This window comes from Eleutherodactylus coqui, chromosome 4 (genome assembly GCF_035609145.1).
Source record: "Eleutherodactylus coqui strain aEleCoq1 chromosome 4, aEleCoq1.hap1, whole genome shotgun sequence".
NCBI lineage: Eukaryota > Metazoa > Chordata > Amphibia > Anura > Eleutherodactylidae > Eleutherodactylus > Eleutherodactylus coqui.
In genome coordinates, this window is record NC_089840.1 from 19355267 (window position 1) to 19370672 (window position 15406).

Genomic DNA, 15406 nt, shown 5'->3' on the forward strand with positions numbered 1-15406 from the left:
TCGGGTGCAGATGCACTCCTGCACTGCAGTGTCGGACCTGTCCCGACATCGGAGCTGTGGAGGGAAATGATGATGTCGGGGCAGGCCCGACATTGGATTGGAAAGGGTTAACTCCTGCTCCCATAGGAGTCAGTGGAAACTCCTGCAAAACGCACCTATGTCCTATTTTTTAGGTGCGCTCTGTTTTGCGCTTCTAATTCCGCACATATGAACGCTTCAACAGGAACCTATTGGTTCTTTTAGAAGAGCGCAATATGTGCGTGCAAAACACACGCTTGGGTGAATGAGGCCTAAATGGGAAACCACTGGGAACATGCCAATGGAAAAGGACTTGGGGGTTTTAGTTAACTGTAAGCACCAACCAGTGTCAGGCAGCTGCTGCCAAGGCAAATAGGACCATGGGATGCATCAAAAGAGGTCTAGGGGCACATGACGAGAACATTGTTCTTCCACTTTACGAGAGACTGGTTAGACCACACATGGGATATTGTGGACAGTTTTAGGCGCCGGTACTCAAGAAGGACATCTCAGAGCTTGAGCGGGTACAAAGGGGGCAACTAAAGTAATTAATGGAATGGGTGGACTACAATACCCAGAGAGGTCATCAAAATTGATGTTATTCAGTTTATAGAGGGGCAATCTAATAACTATGTATAAATATATCAGGGGGCAATACAAGGATCTCTCCCATGATCTGTTTATACCCAGGACTGTGACTGTAACAAGGGGGCGCTCTCTGCGTCTAGAGGAAAGAAGGTTTCTACACGGACATAGAAGGTGTTCTTTACTGTAAGAGCAGTGAGACTGTGGAACTCTCTGCCTGAGTATGGGATGATGGAGGATTCGATAAAAGAGCATAAGTGGGGCTGGACGCCTTTCTTGAGCAATACAATATTACATGTTATAGTCATTAATATCTTCAGAAGGGTCGGTGATCCGGGAATTATTCCGATTACCAGATTGAAGTCAGGAAGGAATTTTTTTCATCTAAATGGGCAGACTTGGCTTCTATCTCATTGTTTGTTTATTTTTGCCTTACTCTGGATCAACATTGGAGGGTCTTAGGCTGAACTGGATGGACATGTGTCTTTTTTTGGCCTTACATACTATGTTACTAGTACAGTGCGTCATTCTCATTATCAAATATGTATCTTGGGAGGAATTCACACCTACAGCTTATAAGGTAGGCGGTGTGACATCTGGGGAGATGTTGGCGGTGCTCTCTGCTGGTTTATGTGCAATCCATCATAATAGTATATGTGGGATATGTACTTTTATTATGGTTATTAGTTGTACATACGTGTCTTTTACGCAGGTGTGTTTTTGTTCACTGGAGTCCGGGGATTCAATCTATAAGGCCGTCTGCACACGGGCGGAAATCCCGCCGCGGGATTTCCGCCACTGAAAGTTTGCATAGGAGTGCATTACAATACGCACTCCTATGCAGACGGCCGCGGTTTGGCCGCGCGAAATCTTGCGCGGCAAACAAACCGCGGCATGTCCTAATTTTGTGCGGGGCACGCACTCACCCGGCCGCCGGCTCCGGTCTGCGCATGCGCCGGCTGCGTGGCAGCCGGCACATGAAAGAGCCGGGGCCGCCAGGCGCGGGTGAGTACGCGCTCGTCCCTGCAGGCTCTCGGGTCGGGTCCCGCGGCGAGAATTCTTGCTGCCGGATCCGACCCGATCGTCTGCAGGCGGCCTAACCCTGCACTTGTTAATTTGGTTTCATGATCATGTGGTTCCCATTGGTGTCACCTGATGGTATCTAGGGATTTTAATTACACTCTGTGGTTTTCATTTTATTTGCTATGTCTGAGCGCTGGACGGCGCCAGAGATGCGTCTGTGGGTTTAGAGTATTTTTTTGTGGATTATTGTCATTTTTTGGAAGATGTAGCTTATTTTTTAAAAAAGTACATGTGGTTTTTAATGACTTTCCCATTGGACAAGCTGGATCATTTTTCATATTTCTGCTACACCTGGTCAAGCATCTCGGTTGAGTTGGTGTTTTTCTTTTTTTGCGGTAGCAGCTCACTGGAATAGGACTGAGCATATGAAAGGCCACATGATGAATGAACATGATGTCACTGGCCTGAGAAGAGGCCATGGCGCTCACCCAAGCACTATGGCCACTTTAAACAGTAGGCCAGAAGGTAGACCCGCACGATTTGGATATCCACCACCCGGGACTCCTGACGATCAGCTGTTTCAAGAGTGCCATGGCCTCTTCAGTTGATCGCTTTGGATGCCGAATGGCAAACCTCCACTAATTGGACACTGATGACCTAACCTCAGGATAGGTCCCCAATATCCTAGTTCCAGAAAATGCCTTTAAGGTCATGCGAAACCAGCCTAGAACAACTGCAAAATCACATTTCTCAATAAATCATCTCACTATACCTTATGCCGGTGTCCGATATCCTCATAAGCATTCCTCTGTAGTGCCAGGATACCATTCCTCAAGATATATTGTGGTAGACGAACCCAAAAATGTCCTAGATGCTACTCCAACGATTTCTATCTGAAAATATAAAATTTAGGTAACGTTAATGCCGGGCAAATGAAAGCTATCAAGCATCACCTCTAAAGATTAGTGATATTAGACTAGATCTTACATCTCTCTTCATAGCAAACATAATTGTCTTCAGAAAAGGCATTTTTGTAGAACTTTATCGGTTCATCACTGGCTCTACACAGAATCAAGAAGAAGAAGAATGCTTTTTTTGAGATTTAGGATAAGACTTACTGGCCTGGTCTCAACTCTAAGATATTCCTTCCACAGGCAATTTTAAGAAGGATTACATGTTCTTGGAATTTTAACAGAGTAGCAAAGGATTCGGCTCCAGAATTTGGAAATAAACACAACGAGATGCTGTGACCTACAAAAGAAGCCACGCAGACGAGCCGAGCGCGAGATCCCCTGTAAGTCTGCCTTTAACAATGTTATATCCATGTAAAAGTACATAAAAGATGAGCAGCTTTCGAGGTGCGTCGCTTTATTCAATTCGCATTCAATTTTAGCTACATCCTGTCTCCATTCATATACTGCAAGGAAAAGTTAGTGAACCCTTTGGAACTACCTGGATTTATGCATTGATTATTAATAAAATGTAGTCTGATTGCTATCAAAGTCATAGATAACTCTATGCAGCCCAGAACCAGCCCAGTCGAAGCCGCCACGATCTTACCAGCACTATTCGGCAAGACTGTGTGGCTTATGGTCAGCTGTAGTCTTATCAACAAATACAATCTAAGAACACACAAACAGTTGTATCATTCATGTCTTTTATAGAGCACATTGATTAATCATCCACATTGGAAGGAGGAAAAGTAAGTGAACCTCTGTGTTAATCACCAACTGCTTCCAGTAAAGAGATGAGAATGGAAGTTTTGGAATCACAGGTGCTTTGCCTATTAAATATAGGTACACAAGGCCCAGTTACTGACCTAAAAGACTGTTCATTTCAGGCTGTACTTACATGGGCTAGCACGATAACAATTGAGAAATTCAGACCGATATCGCGATTGTAAAATTTAGATTTTCTACGTGAGTATAACGTGTTTTGTGATCACAACAGGAATGTGCAATTTTTCACACACGTTTTTCACACATGTGAATCGCACTTGTTTTTTCAATAGGGAAGTTTAAAAAAAACCTACATCCTTCAATTCTGAAGACCAAAACCACCAAGAACCCCCCCAAAAAAGAGGGTATATAAAGGCACTCTAAGATTATAACAAAATCTCACTTTATTAAATCACTTTAAAATGAATTCATGTTAGGATATGGTGATACATACGTCACCACTAGGGCACAATGGTATGCATATAGTAATCGTGAACCATGCATAGGAAAGTACAAAATACCTGGATAGATAACTCTGATCAAATATATATTTATTAGAGATGAGTGAGCACGCTCGTTTAAGGCTGATGCTCAAGCGAGCTTCGTTTTTTTTGAGCAACTGACTACTAGTCTGAGCACTATGCGGGAGGGGGGGGGGGGCGGGGTGGAGTGGGGGTAAACCCCCCCCCCCCCAGTCCCTGACACCATGTGCTGGGGAGTCTCCGTGATCTAGAAGCCCCAGTGGTGTCTCTTGGTTGGTTTGGACATAGAGTCCTTGAATACATTGGTTCCCCCATGGGCCTAGATGCAGTATAATATTTTCTGGAAATCTATAGGGGTGAATTTAACATTTTCACAATGAACTCATTTTGATGGGCAGAGTTTGCACTCACGCATAATTGTATTTTCCTTTGAGGAAAATATTACCTTCAAGTAGAAGGAGCTATGATTGGGGAGTCATGTTCACCATCTTACACCTGCCTGCATCTGGGAGGAGGGACTGGTGTATGTAAATGGAATGTATCAAAAAATTGTAAAATGATGGATACAATATATGGACGATGTGTTTGTTATCTGCACAGGATGTAGAGAGGAGTTGGATGAGTTTGTAACAAATGACTATAATATTCATTTAAACTATTCGGCCAATGAAGAAGAAATACATTTTTGGGATTTGGTCATTTGTGTGTCGGGAGGTGAAATCCAAACTCGTACTTTCAGAAAGCAAACAGCTGGGAATACGTTATTGTTGGCTCAGAATCAGCATCCAAGATCATTGATTTAGGGGATCCCAATGGGCCTGTCTCCGCGGGTACGGATAAAATGTTCTACTCTATTGGACTTTAAAAGGGAGGCATAGGAGTTATCAAGGGGCTTCTTAAATAAGAGATATTCAAGGAAAGACATAAAATGCGGGTATAATAGGGCTCCGAGGACTGATCGCCATATTTTACTCCCAAAGGATTAAATAAAAGAAAGGGGAGAGAAACTGTCAGGATTAGATTTGTGTCCAAATTTGGTTTTCATTGGAATTGTTTTGAAAAAAGCATTGGAAGATAATTGGTGGCATTTGGTTTTGAGTGAAGATATTCTTAGACTAGTTGGTCCTAAACCATGTATGACAGCTGAACCCCCCCCCCCCCCCCAATCTCAGTGATATTCTAGTTCATTCTGAATATTGGTGCCCAGAGAATAAACTGGTGCCCAGAGAATAAGAGTGGGTCTCGGTTACCTCCTTGTAAGAAAGGAAATGCCCAAATGTAAGAGAGATGCAGAATATGCAAATCTGTAAGATGCTTGGATACTTTTCAGGATTCACAAAAGGAAAAACATTTTCAGTTATGAAGCTAAGTGAACTGTTGCTCTGCTGTGGTAGTTTACCAACTTATTTGCCCTTGTGGTAAAATATATATAGGTACAACAATTAGAAGGGTGTATATACGAATAACTGAACATGTAAGGGATCTAAGAAATGGGAATTTAAAAAGAGCCCAGTGACCTTACATCTTAAAGAACATTTATGGATAAAATCCAGAGGGTAAGCAATTTATGGTTATCTAGTAGAGTTGAGCGAACATACTCTGCGAGCTTGATGCTCGTTTGAGTATTAGTGTACTCGATGGTGCTTGTTACTCAAATGAGCATCAAGCCCTGTTCGACCCGCCCCAGCTTTTGGCTCCTCCCCGCCGCAGCGCACGTCAATGGCAAATTTTTTGTCTGGCAGGCAGGGGAGAGAGAGAGAGAAACGAACCAAGAAAAAAAAAAAAGGTCGGCACCCGGCGTCCCACATACAAAAATGCTCGAGTCTCCCATTGTAGTCAATCGGGTTCGTTACTCGAGTAGAGCTCTCGAATTTTACGAAAAGCTCGACTCGAATAACGCGGACTCGAGCATTTGGGTGCTCGCTCATCTCTATTATCTACCAAAGCCCTAAAGATTCTAGAGGAGGTTGTCAGGATGAATTAAAGAGCTTGACCACTTAGATGTTAAATAGTATATTAAGATTGAATATGTTTTTGTAAATAAAGAGATGATAAGAGAAAGGAAGGGAAAGTTAAAAAAAAATGTACCTAGTTGTTTCTTCCTCCTTCCTTCTCCATTGGTTGCTGGGTAATCCTGGCTTGAAGTAAAGTTCATGTTGTCATATAAATGTGTTTTAATTTTGACTTGGGTAGGAAAGGGTTATATATCCAAGGAGGATGTCTATGTATTTACATTTGCTAGGCATCTCCCTATATAAAACATTCTAGGGGGTGCAGGTATTCTAGCTCTGAGGAAGTCACGTGGTCGTGATGAGACTCATTAGCATGATATGTGTGTCAATTGTCACTACTGATTCTGACCTGGGATCTCCAATGTGGATGCTTGGTGGCAACACTACCAGTTATGATGGAGTTCGCACATCTATGAGATGACGTTGCAATTTAGCAGGACTACGTGATGGAAGTGTTTGGCAGCTTGTATAACGCTACTACTTTGAAGGCACAGATTTTTTGCTGTACATTATTAAAGTGACATTTTATTTCAATCTTGGAGCGCTTTTATATACCTTCCTTTTTTTGGTGGTTTTGGTCTTAAATTTAAAAAAAATTGCATCGCACTCATATAAAAACTTGCATGTACATGCGATTTTTAACTCACCCATAGAAAGTAATCGGCGAGTTTTTTGCCAAATTGCAGAAAAGTAGAATATGCTGTGTTTTTTTTTTGCTATCTTGCAGCATCAGCCAATCACAAACAGATCTTTCAGCAGGCAGGGATTTTAAATACCCGCTGCTGAAAGAACTGCTCAGAAGAGTCGGGGACAGCGCAGGGAGGACGCGGCTGAGCCCCGGCAGCTGGAGGGAGGTGAGTATGTTTTTTTTTACTTTTAACACCACTTTTCTTTGTTTTTTAGGGAAGGGCTTATATTTAAAGCTCCCCCTGAAAAACAATTACAGGATGCCGGCAGCTGGATCATCTGTGACAGCTGTGGTAGGGAATGCTTTATTCCTCGCAGGGATGAAGAATTCCTTTGCTGCATCTGTCACAGATGTGGGAGGTGCAGCAGGGAATCCTTTTTCCTCGGGGGGATGAAGGAAACATCTGCCGCATGTGGCAGATGTGTTCTTCATCCTTGCAGGGACACAGCAGTGGCGGACAGGTAAGATTTTTTTTGTTTTACACTAAAATTCTTGTTTTTCAGGAAGAGCTTATATGTAAAGCCCTTCCCTGAAAAACAATTACAGGGTGCTGGCAGACCATTGCCCTCAATGCAGCCGTCGGCAGCAGCCGCGGCTCCATTGCAGGCAATGCTTGCATTCCCTATGGTGCATGCATGTCCTATCTTTACAGGCACACACCTGTGAAACACGGACATGTGAACACACCATAGGAAATGCATGTGTTGTAATAGATGTGTGCTTTTGTGCTCGCACAAAAACACGCTCGTGTGAAGCCACCCTTACCCGTTAGAGAGATGTCTTTGAAACTTTTACTATTTTAAGGAGGTCATCTAAATCCAGAACTGCAGAAGTCATTGTAGGGGCTTATTTCAAAAGATTATCAGATGTTATCAGGATCTTATAGACGCAGGCAGGAAAGGGCGGCAATCAGATGCACGGGATATAGAGGACAGATAAGAGGACCGGTGTCTTAAGCCAGACCGCCATAAAACTTTACTAAACGCAAAGATAAAAAAGAAATCTTAAAGGAATTGCTTCTCATTTCACTCAAGCATTTACTGTACGATATCTACAATGGAGACTGAGTATAAATGGCATGAATACATCAACTACTAGTGTCATCCTTTATATAAAAGGCATGGAGTATTGTTGGTGACCCACTGCTAAAGAAAATCCATATGAAAATCCGCACATTTTGGTGTGGATTTCACCCTCTCACTAAAGCTAACTTCGTACGGCGAGCGCGATACGGGGCCTTGAATCCCGACCGGCGCATTGCACTCGCCATCCATGTGAAATCACTGAGGATGCATGGATCCTCCGGCACGGCTGTCACAGCCATGGCAAAGGATCGCAGAGTTTCTCCCATGGCTTTCAATGGGGCCAGAGCTGAAAACAATGGGCGCTGCGATGCGAAAGCACGCGGCAAGTTAGAACATGCCAAGATCTGTTTCCTGTATAGCATCGCATCGTGGTGCCATGCAGAAAAACATTGCTCATATGTATGATCCCATACAAAATAATGGGGTTTATATTGTGCGAGATTTGTGCATCTCGCAATGCACAAATCTCACGCAATTTTCATTAAAGTGAGAAGGCGGCCTAAAGAGGTGAAATTAGCATTAATAATTGGCAGGATAAATCTGCACTGTAATTCACAATGTATCGTGTGGTTTTCCGATCCAGGACTCATAATCTAGTTCTATACTGTACATGTCATTGGTGCCCCAAACCACCAACGTAGAGACCGGCCGAAATGGTAAAATTCTCTATGCAGCCGCCATTAGTAAAAATGGAGATAAAATATGTAATATGATCAATTCACCAAATGTAGATTAAACATTGAATAAAAATATCTAAAGTGCCTCATAAAGTAACCAACGTATGGCCTGAAAAACAGGTATAATAAATATATCTACCAACATACTGTAAATGAATACTACAAGGATTACAGGTGCTGAAAATATCCAGCAAGCATCAAATTGATTGATTAAGGCAAAATGGTATACACATAACTTCTCCATCTAACAGGATGGTTCCAGCCCCAACAAGAATTTTGACACAACCTTTGTCCGGAGTGATGCCATCTCAGTAATTGTCTTGCTAGTGGCCTTTTGTTCTCAAGGACAGTATTTAAGAGTGGCTGTCAGTAGGAACAATTCAGAGCTATTTAGGGACAGTGGTGTCTGGTGTTGAGGGACAGTGTCAGGGAAAAAGATGTAGAAAGAGACTGTGCAGGAAGAGGGGTTTTTTGGTCATCATTTCAGTTTCATTATCCTCAAACCTCTGGTTACCATCACCTTCTGACTCTATCATCTAATGCAGAATCCCTAGTTTGTATTAGTGTTTTTATTGTATTGATACATGCTTCATATCTATTATCCTTGTGGCATCTGATTAACATAGTAACATAGTATGTAAGGCTGAAAAAGGCATATGTCTATCCATTTCAGCCTATTACACCCTCTCCCTCCCAATGCTGATCCAGAGTAAGGCAAAAAAAATGAGGTAGAAGCCAATTTTCCTCATTGGAGTTGCACTATTCAGCTCTACTGTAAGTCCTGGAGTTATATGAGTATTAAGAGACATGGTTAGTACCCAGGAAAGGCGACTGCTATAGGTGAAGTCATGTCATTTAGTGTCCATTATAATTGCCTCCCCATACAAAACCAAACTCTTGCAGGTTTATGAGACAAATTGATGGACCATTAGACTGTGTGTAAGCCACTTTATCCTTGGGTACAATTCAACCGCCATTTATAAAGGTCCATTCTAAAGTAATGTATTGCTAATCGGGGAGGAAGGAAGACCGGCCTATTGTAACTTCCATCCGAAGACTAAAACAATGCCATATCTGTATGAGCGGTTGTACTGTGTATTATTCCCTATAGACCCAAACACTATTCTATCCTATCTGCTGTCTTAGATCCATTGTACTCATATGATTACACTGAAATTAATTATTGTCTGACATTAATGACAAGTGGTCACAACATCTAGTATTTCATATTAGGTTGGTTTACTATACTACAGGCATGTAACATCCAAAATTGCTGCCCCTATTACTGGGCATAAGGGTGGCATATACTGCTGGTGCATAATAATGAGAACATTTATGGAAATACATTTCCAAAATGATACACTGCCCATAAAATATAAGAGCTGGTAGTTCTAAATTATATTACGCTCTAGTATAGAAAACTATATGTATCCAAATATCTATATATCCACGGGTAAAATGCAAATTGAGAAGCGCGATATTGGGCCAGGTTTCTGGGCCTGATATCACGCTTGCCCGTGTGAATGTAGCCTAATAGAGTGTTGGGCCTCCTTTGACCTTCAAGACTGCAGCAAGTCATCATATTGTCTCTCTACAGATATCAGAGGAACCAGGATGTGCCAATAAAACCTTCCCCACTTCATCACTGCACCTCCACCAGCCTAACAGGAGGGGTCATCTATTTATGCTGCTTGCACCAAATTCTGACCCACCTATCCTCATGGTTTTATATCTACAGGATTCCCTTTGGATGAATGTTTTTTTCCCGATCATGCTATTATCAGTAAACTCTCTAAACCATCACACAAGAAAACCCCACAAAATTGGCAGTGAAATTCTGGCCCCGACTAGTCTAGCACCAATAATCAGGTCTCATCAGGTCAGGAAGAGATGTGCCCATCCTTGCTTTTATGCAAATTTTGTCAAGGACTCCAATCTCTCATGATCCAAATTCAATACAATATCGTGACAAGCTAGCAAAATTGTTGACAGACTGCAAATCCCATTAAAGCCGCTGGGTGGCCATGCCTAGACACATATCATAAACATCTCCCGAGATGGTTTTTTCCGCTCGGATGTACGCAGATGCACAGCAACCCCACAGCCCAGCCTTTTCCCCACCTCCCTAATGGATTTTAACAATACAAATTCGCAGTGAATCCGCAAATGTATTTGCGCATGCACTGCGTATCGCAAGCTTCCATAGAGATGAATGGAGCACATCCGCACGTGATCCACGGTAAAATGGAGCATGCTGCGATTTATTATCTGCGCGTGGCATCCGCAGATCAAGTAAAAGCAAATCCGCAAGTGTTAAATGAAGTGCGGGCGCCCAATGCTTCCCTATGCGTGGCTTGATTTGCGAATCTCAAATCAAATCCACCAGTGGACATGGGGTCTAACATAAAATCATGTGTTCCATTTCAAAGTTGGTAATCTCATGACATGTGAGGGCAAGAGGAAAGGTAGGAACGGCTTTCATCTTTGGTATTTGATATTTTAGGGAAAAAAAAACTATGAGACACGGCTTAATAGGCTACCATACAAAGTACAATATAACGCAATACTGAAGTATTGTGGTATATTGTACAAAAAAATCAAAATATTCCAAGTTCAAGTTGCAAAGATTCATAAAACTTTTGAAAATAAGTAAAAATTCAAAAAAAACAGCATTTCCATGTTTTTTATAGAAAATTCTCAACACTAAAAATGTTACCATAATTGCTATTGCTGCATCTTTAAAGGTGGCTTCACACGAGCATGTTTTTGTGCGTACATAGATGCATTCATTGGTGCGCACCTATGTACGCGCAAAAACACGCGTGTATGGAGGCATGTGCATTGCCTAAAATGGAGCCGCGGTTGCTGGTCAATTGTTTTTCAGGGAAGGGCTTTACTTGAAATACAAGAATTTTAGTGTAAAAGAAAAAAACTGTCCGCCGCTGCCGCGTCACCGCGGGGATGAAGAACGCATCTGCCATATGCGGCAGATGTTTCCTTCATCCCCACGAGGAAAAAGAATTCCCTACTGCACCTGTCACATCTGTGACAGATGCAGCAGAGGAATTCTTCATCCCCACAGGGAATAAAGAATTCCCTACCACAGCTGTCACAGATGACTGCTACGGTAGGGGATCCAGCTGCCGGCATCCTGTAATTGTTTTTCAGAAAAATGGTGATAAATGGCGATAAAAAATAAATACTCACCTCCCTTCAGCTGTCGGGGCTCAGCCGCATCCTGTCTGCGATTTTAAATCCCCGCCTGCTGAATACTCCTCACAGCAGTGCAGGAGAAGAGTCGGCTGGACGCGGCTGAGCCCTGGCAGCAGAAGAAAGGTGAGTATTTATTTTTTTTATCACCATTTTCCCTTGTTTTTCAGGGAAGGGCTTATATTTAAAGCCCTTCCCTGAAAAACAATTACAGGATGCCGGCAGCTGGATCCCCTACCACAGCTGTCGTGTGACAGGTGCAGCAGAGAATTATTTTTTCTCATGGGGATGAAGGAAACATCTGCCGCATGCGGCAGATGTGTTCTTCATCCCCACGGGGACACAACAGCGGCGGACAGTTTTTTGTTTTTTTTTACACTAAAATTCTTGTTTTTCAGGGAAGGGCTTATATGTAAAGCCCTTCCCTGAAAAATAATTCAGCAGCCGAGGCTCCATTGAAGACAATGCATGCATTCACTATGGTGCACACATGTCCAATCTTTACAGGCGCACGCCTGTAAAACACGGACATATGAACACACCATAGGGAATGCATGTGTTGTAATAGAAGTGTGCACGCACAAAAACACTCTCGTGTGAAACCACTACAGAAGTGTGAACTAATAAAATATTGCGTTATTTGTCCTGGAAGATGAAAGTCATAAAAATAAAAAATACAATGCAAAAATTACAAAAAAATATTTATTTATAAATAGTAATCAAAAAGTCGTGTACCCCATGTTGGTACCAATAAAAACCGCAACTCACCTCACAAAAATGCCCTATTGATGCAAAAAAAGGCTAAGGGAATATGGCAACAGAAAGCTATTTTTTAAAAGTTTTTTATAGTAAACAGAAAAATGATCTAAATTGAATATCAGTAATTCTACTGAACCTCAGATTAAAGTTATAAAGTCATATTTACTCCACCATGAAAGTCGTAAGAACTAATCCCAAAGAACATTAAAAACATTTAAAAAATTCAACTTGTCTGGCAAAAAAAGACAAACAAACAGGCCAACATAGGGCTATGCTGACAGGAGAAAAAAAGTACGGCTCTTGGAAGACAAGAGCAAAAAACGACAATGAAAATATGAAAAATGGCTCCACGGTGACGGGGTTAACTCGTGCAGTTCATGAAGTCATCCCCATATTAAAACACTGACTGCACATTGTGCGGCTCAGTAAAACTAAGCTCATGCTTTAGAACAGTTTTGCTACCTGCTCTCTGGCATTTCGGATTATATTACACATCTGCCTCGCACGGTCTGCAAGTCACCGCCATAAAAAAAATGGAGTCTGAGGAGCGAGGGACGCAGAAGAAGCTCCCGAATGGAGAGAACTGATTTTGCAGATCAAATATAGTGTTGGCAAACCAATTTGTTTCTTTCTACTAAGGGTTAAAATGAGAGATGAGCGAGCATGCTCGCATAAGTCAGTTACTCGAAGGAGCCTCGCTCTTCTCGAGTAAGTGCATTCTTGTCCGAGTGTGCTTGGGGGGCAGCAGGGGATAGCGGGGGAGAGAGTGAGAGAGACCTCTCCCCACCCCCCGCTCACCCCCTCGAGCATGCTCGGACAAGAATGCACTTACTCGAGAAGAGCGAGGCTCTTAAAATCTTGAATCAATTAAAATCCGAGAAATCAGTTAAAATCTGAAAATCAATTTACTAAAATCTGATCACACCCGACACTACACATCGCTCTCCCGTAGTCCTATGAAATGGCTTTAACCCCTTAGTGACACAGACTTTTTTTTTTACCTGTCCACTTTTAAAAATATAACTTTATTTAGCATTGACACAGCTGGTTTTTGCATGAAGAATTGCATTTTTTCAACAGCACAATTTATTATAGTATTTAATGTACTGAAAAACTTCTAAAAAAGTCTAGGTGGAGTGAAATGGAAACCACTGCCCCCTGCGATTCCGCCATCATATTTGGTGGGGGGTCTTATTTCTACGATGTACACACTGCAGCAAGAATGACATAACTTTATTCTATGGGTCAGTGTGATTACTACGACACCAAATTTATATATATATATTTTTTTTTTTGCTGTACTTCTAAAAAAATAAAATCACTTTGAAAAATATTAAATAATTTTTTGCCGCCGTCTCCTGACAGCAATAACTTAGGGTGCCTTCACACAAAAACGTGCGTCTATTACAACCACTGCATTCCCTATGGTATGTGCACATGCCGGTGATTTACAGGCGTGCACCTGCAAAGATAGGACATGCGTCCACAATAGGGGAATTCACTCAATGCCTTCAATGAAGCCGTAGCTGCTGCCGGTGGCTCCATTGAAGGCAATGGTCTGCTGGCACCCCTGAAGTGATTTTTCAGGGAAGAGCTTTAAATATAAGCTCTTCCCTAAAAAATCATCCCTTTTAGTGTAAAAATATAAAATAAAATAAATAAATAAGTAAATATATATACTTACCTGTCCGCCACTGCCGTGTCCCCGGCGGGGATGAAGAACACATCTGCAACATGTGGCAGATGTTTTCTTTATCCCCGCGGGGAATAAATAATTCCCTACCACAGCTGTCACAGATGAGCAGTCCCTCCCCCCATCCCTCCTCCTACCCGGCTCTCTGCTTCGCTCCTCCTCTCCGAGCAGTTTGCAATGGGAGTGGGCGGGATGGGGTGGAGCTACGCTCCAACCCCCTCCCCTTGTCCATGGGTAGCAATGGGAGTGGGCAGGACAGAGCGAAGCTTAGCTCCGCCCCCATCCCTCGCACCCTCCCATAACAAATAGTGGCAAGGGGTGGAGAGGGGGCGCGAGCTCAGTGCACTGCTCCTGGCTCTTCCAGCCTCCTCCCCCTGCAGAGAGGACACCGTATATCGGCTAGGTTTTCACGCCCGGCCGATATACGGTCATCTGAATAAGCCCTAAGAACCATAACTGTTAACGATTTATGGGTATTTTGGGGTGCTAGAATAGTTTGAATTTTCACCATTCATTTTTTTTTATTTATTTTTTTGGTAGTTCATATCTGCTACGGAAGTGGTCTAGCTCGTCCTTCTTAAAAGGCCACAGTGGTCAAACATGACACTATGAAAGCTCCTCATCTTCACCTATACCCTCCTCATGAAGGGTTGTACTTGGCTGCTAGGTGCCTGCTGATTACATTCACATTGCAATCGCCGACCATTTGGGAATAGGGGATGAGGGTAAACCATGGGAAGTAAAAAGTCAATACCAGGTATACGGAATTGCCTACAAGCCAAATCAGAAGACTAAATACAAGTCCAGGACAAGCCAAGTCAGAACACTGGAGAGGAACTACAGTCAGACATGCCAGGCAGTCCTGAGTCCAATACCAAGTGATCAAAGAGAGGGTTAATATAGAAGAATGGTGAAAAGTCAATTGGGTCAGGTCCAGAAAAATCCAGCTGTTGCACTAAGAGGAGACAATAACTGGCAAGAGGATCCTGGGAAAGTTGGGTTATGCAATCTGGCTAGATTAGCTAATTAGCAACTGCTGCATGACTTCTGAGCCCAGAACCAGAGTAGAGTTAACCCATACCAAGCTACAATTGCTGGGTGCGGTCCCATATAGAAACAAATGCATTACCAGGATCAGGTGCCTATGTGACACGCTGGCCAGAACGGAGACCGCCGGTTGGGCCAGGGTGAGATAAGTTTGAAACAATATTCCACATGATTTCACAAGAGGGTTCAGTATATGAGAATAGTAGCAATAGTGCAATTATTTTGTTATTTCCCATCAGTCTCAGTTAGTTTCTTGTATGTTTAGCGGAAAGTATGGCGCAGTCTGCGGCGCAATTTTTTTTTTTTTTTTGTTCCCTAAGCGAAACTTGGCAAACCTTATTATAAGTCAGTGGTGTCTGCCAGGATTCATCGGTATCTACTCACATGGATTCAGCAGTGTTGGCCCTAT

General features: G+C 42.6%; 1 long non-coding RNA gene across 1 annotated transcript in view; it reads right to left on the reverse strand.

Annotated features, from left to right (window-relative positions):
- LOC136624565 (uncharacterized) overlaps positions 1-15406 on the reverse strand; it is a 100322-nt gene that overhangs the window by 40353 nt on the left and 44563 nt on the right. The window contains exon 2 of the long non-coding RNA XR_010792349.1: positions 2399-2519. This is a non-coding gene — a long non-coding RNA (uncharacterized lncRNA). The remainder of the gene's footprint in view (positions 1-2398; positions 2520-15406) is intronic.